General features: G+C 43.5%; 1 long non-coding RNA gene across 1 annotated transcript; it reads right to left on the bottom strand.

Annotated features, from left to right (window-relative positions):
• Positions 1–462: 462 nt before the first annotated feature.
• On the bottom strand, positions 463–1,533 carry LOC116359596 (uncharacterized). The gene is made up of 2 exons (XR_004206705.1): positions 1,171–1,533; positions 463–1,133 (listed from the first exon to the last, which is right to left on the bottom strand). It is a non-coding gene; the product is annotated as an uncharacterized LOC116359596 (long non-coding RNA).
• Positions 1,534–7,037: the final 5,504 nt, after the last annotated feature.

Raw genomic sequence — 7,037 nt, 5'->3', positions numbered from 1 at the left:
ACCTGGTTAAATAAAGGTGAACGTTATTATACTGTCATTATCTGTCTATGATATTATAATGTCATTATCTATCTTGTCTGATAGATAGTGTTTGCTTTGAATTGAATCATGGTAATGTTACCGTGGTAACATTTATTTTAAATGGTGCATAGCCGAAAAGGGGCCATGGGATTGAATCCCGACCTTAGTATGACTGTAAGAGGTTGACTGTAAGAGGGGATGGATGGAAGAGCTCCTTTCATATGCCCAACAATGCCATCTGCCGGACAGGAAGGGAACATACTGTATGTCATAAACAGAAACTTCTCTTTTTATTGAACAATAACAATATATTGTTCAATATAAAATATTTGTCAACAGGAACTTAATATATTATTTCTAGTATAATACTGTAATAGAACATCAACAGACAGCAGCCTATAAATACTGTGTTGCAGTAAGGAGGACCAACAGGGCATAGTAAAAACTAAAATAGTATTTAATGTATTTACAATGAACATACAATCATGTCATATTTTACAAGTTATATACAGAACGTAACATTGTTAAATATAAATGTATGCATTTTGAAAAAAGGTAAAATAAATTGAAGCATTTGGGACATCTAAAAGTCTGACATGTTTAAAATACAGGAAGATGCTATTTTCACATTTCAATGCTTTTTGTTTTAAAAGATTTCCTGCAAAGTGCCATGAGCTTTTGGTGTATTTATCACCTTCTAACGCGAGCCAACACCCCACTGCCCCATTCAACCTTAATGAACCTGGTCAGCCCAGGATCCCCCTTCAACCTTAATGAACCTGGTCAGCCCAGGGTTCCCCTTCAACCTTAATGAACCTGGTCAGCCCAGGATCCCCCTTCAACCTTAATGAACCTGGTCAGCCCAGGGTTCCCCTTCAACCTTAATGAACCTGGTCAGCCCAGGATCCCCCTTCAACCTTAATGAACCTGGTCAGCCCAGGGTTCCCCTTCAACCTTAATGAACCTGGTCAGCCCAGGGTTCCCCTTCAACCTTAATGAACCTGGTCAGGCCAGGGTTCCCCTTCAACCTTAATGAACCTGGTCAGGCCAGGGTTCCCCTTCAACCTTAATGAACCTGGTCAGCCCAGGGTTCCCCTTCAACCTTAATGAACCTGGTCAGCCCAGGGTTCCCCTTCAACCTTAATGAACCTGGTCAGCTCAGGGTTCCCCTTCAAACCAGAGCTGTGTTCACCACAGGGTTGGTGTCCATTACATTTAAATTCCAGGCAATTCAAAAAGTAAACCAAATTCCAATTCCAAATTGTCCTTATCAAAAAGCATAGTAGAGAATTGGAATTTCACTGTAATTCCTTGAAGATGCAGTCCAGGATGGAATTGCAACAAAAAATAAACACATCATACTAAATGGATGATGTAGTACACAAAACACTAGCTCACTACCATCAGGTCTTAATGGCCTGGTACTCAGGGCTCTATCGTCCCTCCATCATGTCCTAATGGCCTGGTACTCAGGGCTCTATTGTCCCTCCATCAGGTCTTAATGGCCTGGTACTCAGGGCTCTATTGTCCCTCCATCAGGTCTTAATGGCCTGGTACTCAGGGCTCTATTGTCCCTCCATCAGGTCTTAATGGCCTGGTACTCAGGGCTCTATTGTCCCTCCATCAGGTCTTAATGGCCTGGTACTCAGGGCTCTATTGTCCCTCCATCAGGTACTAATGGCCTGGTACTCAGGGCTCTATTGTCCCTCCATCAGGTCTTAATGGCCTGGTACTCAGGGCTCTATTGTCCCTCCATCAGGTCTTAATGGCCTGGTACTCAGGGCTCTATTGTCCCTCCATCAGGTACTAATGGCCTGGTACTCAGGGCTCTATTGTCCCTCCATCAGGTCCTAACGGCCTGGTACTCAGGGCTCTATAGTCACTCCATCCGGTCTTAATGGCCTGGTACTCAGGGCTCTATTGTCCCTCCATCAGGTCTTAATGGCCTGGTACTCAGGGCTCTATTGTCCCTCCATCAGGTCTTAATGGCCTGGTACTCAGGGCTCTATCGTCCCTCCATCAGGTCTTAATGGCCTGGTACTCAGGGCTCTATTGTCCCTCCATCAGGTCTTAATGACCTGGTACTCAGGACTCTATCGTCCCTCCATCAGGTCTTAATGGCCTGGTACTCAGGGCTCTATTGTCCCTCCATCAGGTCTTAATGGCCTGGTACTCAGGGCTCTATTGTCCCTCCATCAGGTCTTAATGGCCTGGTACTCAGGGCTCTATTGTCCCTCCATCAGGTCTTAATGACCTGGTACTCAGGACTCTATCGTCCCTCCGTCAGGTCTTAATGGCCTGGTACTCAGGGCTCTATTGTCCCTCCAACCACTCTGATATTATTGCAAATGCCATGGAAAATCACATGAAACACTTATCCTCAAAAGAGTAGGTCTATCTTACTTTTAAAAGTCAGGTTAAAACAGTGTAAAACATGGTTGCTGTGGATGTTGTTTCAAAGCCTAATACAACAAAATGGACAGTGCTTTCTAAAGTGATGACCCATATGTATATTCCAGTTTATGCACAGGCTTATGAGCCCAAGCCATCCTTATGGCATTACCCATCCTACAGCATGCATGGCAGAAAAACATCAAACTGATTTAAGATGTCTTTGGTACATAATTGGTCTAGCCTATACTCCAAGATTAAACACATTCTAGTAACGGCCTTTGAGTGTGGACTGTATTACTGTGCATACTGGTGGACTGGTTACCTTATGCTACACTCCAACATTTATATCCATGAGTCTGGCAGAGAACGTAAAGCCCTAGGCCATGCGTTTGATTCATTGATTGAGCAGGGTGGCTTACAGTTAGCCTACAATTAGTGAATTTGTATTTCATTTTGAATAGCCTAGTAATAGGGAATGTTTAATATTTGAATAATGAATTGGGTGCCCCATTACCTTTAGCTATCCATAATACAGTATCTCACCACTGTGCGTTTCCATCTCCTCCTCTCTCTCCTTTATTCCTTTCTGGAGCACACAGAGGGGCTGTCAACAGTTTAGTGAAGTATGTTTCGTTACGAAAACATGTTTCTGTCGATGTTTCCGAAAAGATTTCACTTGGTTTCCAAAATGAAGCACTGGGTAGCTGCAGGAACAAGGTTGGAGAGCCCATCCAGAGTTTTGTCGGACGATCACCTGTCGGGCAGTGAGAGGCTGGCTGCTCCTCAAACTGCTTGAGCTGGAGTGAAATACTGTTTTTGTGTGCCCTAAAACTGAAACAACCTGGTGTTTACAACAAGCAATGTTAGGCAAGAGTTGCTGAAAGGGTCTGAAAAAGTCAACCAACCCAGAACGCAACGCAAGTTTGAGGACAAAGAAATCCTTTCTACCCAAGCTACGGATGAGTAGCTGTGTCTAAGCGGGTGAATTCAAGTCGAACCACCTAGCCTCCATCTCCCATCGAATCGTGGTATCTAAAGCGTTTCATTCCTATGCTGTGAGCTCTGAGCTACAGAGCTGTCTGTCCTCAGAAGACCCCTTCCAGAGAAAAGGGGGGGGGACAGACTCCTAAGGGACACGGACACCGGGAGGACGAGCAACGAGGTGCGCAGGAGAAGTGCGTCATCGAACAACGGAACAGTCCACGCAGAGAATCCCCGGAGATCACCCCCCTACGTAATTACATCATTATATTCTGACCCATAAAAGTGGCAGTTTGAGGCAAGGCTAGGGTTAGAATAGCATAGCTGACAAATTCACCCAAATGTATATTTCTCTTGTGTACTTCTTTTTCTCTCTCTTTTGAAATCCCCATTGTGGGTAACACGCGCCATAGTGTGTTGGCCCGTTATACTAAGTTCTAATCAATAGCCTATAATGTGTTTTGTCTATGTGTATCATCATTTTAGTTTTTAGTAAATAATTCATTAGTGGGACCCGGGTCCGTGCAGATTCAAGGGCTATACAACGATCAGATTATGAGACTGATAGAGGAAACGGGTTCATTAGCGGCTGTTGTAAAATCGATATTCTGATATCCTTTGAGTTAATTTGGGAAATAGAAACTCAATAAATGTACAGAAAGTTTCTGATTTTTGCAATGTTACGTAGATGGAAAAAAGCTGTCCTTGAAATGGTCTTGATATGTTCTTCAAAAGAGAGATCAGGGTCCAGAGTAACGCCGAGGTCCTTCACAGTTTTATTTGAGACGACTGTACAACCATTAAGATTAATTGTCAGATTCAACAGAAGATCTCTTTGTTTCTTGGGACCTAGAACAAGCATCTCTGTTTTGTCCGAGTTTAATAGTAGAAAGTTTGCAGCCATCCACTTCCTTATGTCTGAAACACATGCTTCTAGCGAGGGCAATTTTGGGGCTTCACCATGTTTCATTGAAATGTACAGCTGTGTGTCATCCGCATAGCAGTGAAAGTTTACATTATGTTTTCGAATAACATCCCCAAGAGGTAAAATATATAGTGAAAACAATAGTGGTCCTAAAACGGAACCTTGAGGAACACCGAAATTTACAGTTGATTTGTCAGAGGACAAACCATTCACAGAGACAAACTGATATCTTTCCGACAGATAAGATCTAAACCAGGCCAGAACATGTCCGTGTAGACCAATTTGGGTTTCCAATCTCTCCAAAAGAATGTGGTGATCGATGGTATCAAAAGCAGCACTAAGGTCTAGGAGCACGAGGACAGATGCAGAGCCTCGGTCCGATGCCATAAAAATGTCATTTACCACCTTCACAAGTGCCGTCTCAGTGCTATGATGGGGTCTAAAACCAGACTGAAGCATTTCGTATACATTGTTTGTCTTCAGGAAGGCAGTGAGTTGCTGCGCAACAGCCTTCTCTAAAATTTTTGAGAGGAATGGAAGATTCGATATAGGCCGATAGTTTTTTATATTTTCTGGGTCAAGGTTTGGCTTTTTCAAGAGAGGCTTTATTACTGCCACTTTTAGTGAGTTTGGTACACATCCGGTGGATAGAGAGCCGTTTATTATGTTCAACATAGGAGGGCCAAGCACAGGAAGCAGCTCTTTCAGTAGTTTAGTTGGAATAGGGTCCAGTATGCAGCTTGAAGGTTTAGAGGCCATGATTATTTTCATCATTGTGTCAAGAGATATAGTACTAAAACACTTGAGCGTCTCTCTTGATCCTAGGTCCTGGAAGAGTTGTGCAGACTCAGGACAACTGAGGTTTGGAGGAATACGCAGGTTTAAAGAGGAGTCCGTAATTTGCTTTCTAATAATCATAATCTTTTCCTCAAAGAAGTTCATGAATTTATCACTGCTAAAGTGAAAGTCATCCTCTCTTGGGGAATGCTGCTTTTTAGTTAGCTTTGCGACAGTATTAAAAAGGAATTTCGGATTGTTCTTATTTTCCTCAATTAAGTTAGAAAAATAGGATGATCGAGCAGCAGTAAGGGCTCTACGGTACTGCACGGTACCGTCCTTCCAAGCTAGTCGGAAGACTTCCAGTTTGGTGTGGCGCCATTTCCGTTCCAATTTTCTGGAAGCTTGCTTCAGAGCTCGGGTATTTTCTGTGTACCAGGGAGCTAGTTTCTTATGAGACATTTTTTTAGTTTTTAGGGGTGCAACTGCATCTAGGGTATTGCGCAAGGTTAAATTGAGATCCTCAGTTAGGTGGTTAACTGATTTTTGTCCTCTGGCGTCCTTGGGTAGGCAGAGGGAGTCTGGAAGGGCATCAAGGAATCTTTGTGTTGTCTGTGAATTTATAGCACGACTTTTGATGTTCCTTGGTTGGGGTCTAAGCAGATTATTTGTTGCAATTGCAAACGTAATAAAATGGTGGTCCGATAGTCCAGGATTATGAGGAAAAACATTAAGATCCACCACATTTATTCCATGGGACAAAACTAGGTCCAGCGTATGACTGTGACAGTGAGTGGGTCCAGAGACATGTTGGACAAAACCCACTGAGTCGATGATGGCTCCGAAAGCCTTTTGGAGTGGGTCTGTGGACTTTTCCATGTGAATATTAAAGTTACCAAAGATTAGAATATTATCTGCTATGACTACAAGGTCCGATAGGAATTCAGGGAACTCAGTGAGAAACGCTGTATATGGCCCAGGAGGCCTGTAAACAGTAGCTATAAAAAGTGATTGAGTAGGCTGCATAGATTTCATGACTAGAAGCTCAAAAGACAAAAATGTCATTTTTTTTTTTGTAAATTGAAATTTGCTATCGTAAATGTTAGCAACACCTCCACCTTTGCGGGATGCACGGGGGATATGGTCACTAGTGTAGCCAGGAGGTGAGGCCTCATTTAAAACAGTAAATTCATCAGGCTTAAGCCATGTTTCAGTCAGGCCAATCACATCAAGATTATGATCAGTGATTAGTTCATTGACTATAATTGCCTTTGAAGTAAGGGATCTAACATTAAGTAGCCCTATTTTGAGATGTGAGGTATCATGATCTCTTTCAGTAATGACAGGAATGGAGGTGGTCTTTATCCTAGTGAGATTGCTAAGGCGAACACCGCCATGTTTAGTTTTGCCCAACCTAGGTCGAGGCACAGACACGGTCTCAATGGTGATAGCTGAGCTGACTACACTGACTGTGCTAATGGCAGACTCCACTATGCTGGCAGGCTGGCTAACAGCCTGCTGCCTGGCCTGCACCCTATTTCATTGTGGAGCTAGAGGAGTTAGAGCCCTGTCTATGTTGGTAGATATGATGAGAGCACCCCTCCAGCTAGGATGGAGTCCGTCACTCCTCAGCAGGTCAGGCTTGGTCCTGTTTGTGGGTGAGTCCCAGAAAGAGGGCCAATTATCTACAAATTCTAACTTTTGGGAGGGGCAGAAAACAGTTTTCAACCAGCGATTGAGTTGTGAGACTCTGCTGTAGAGCTCATCACTCCCCCTAACTGGGAGGGGGCCAGAGACAATTACTCGATGACGACACATTGATTCTGTACTGGTACCCCCTGTATATAGCCTCCACATTGATTCTGTACTGGTACCCCCTGTATAAAGCCTCCACATTGATTCTGTACCGGTACCCCCTGTATATAGCCTCCACATTGAT

Source organism: Oncorhynchus kisutch, unplaced genomic scaffold, assembly GCF_002021735.2.
Source record: "Oncorhynchus kisutch isolate 150728-3 unplaced genomic scaffold, Okis_V2 Okis03b-Okis08b_hom, whole genome shotgun sequence".
Taxonomy (NCBI): Eukaryota; Metazoa; Chordata; class Actinopteri; order Salmoniformes; family Salmonidae; genus Oncorhynchus; species Oncorhynchus kisutch.
The sequence above is the reverse complement of the archived record's forward strand: the minus strand, read 5'-3'. Positions and strand labels throughout refer to the sequence as shown.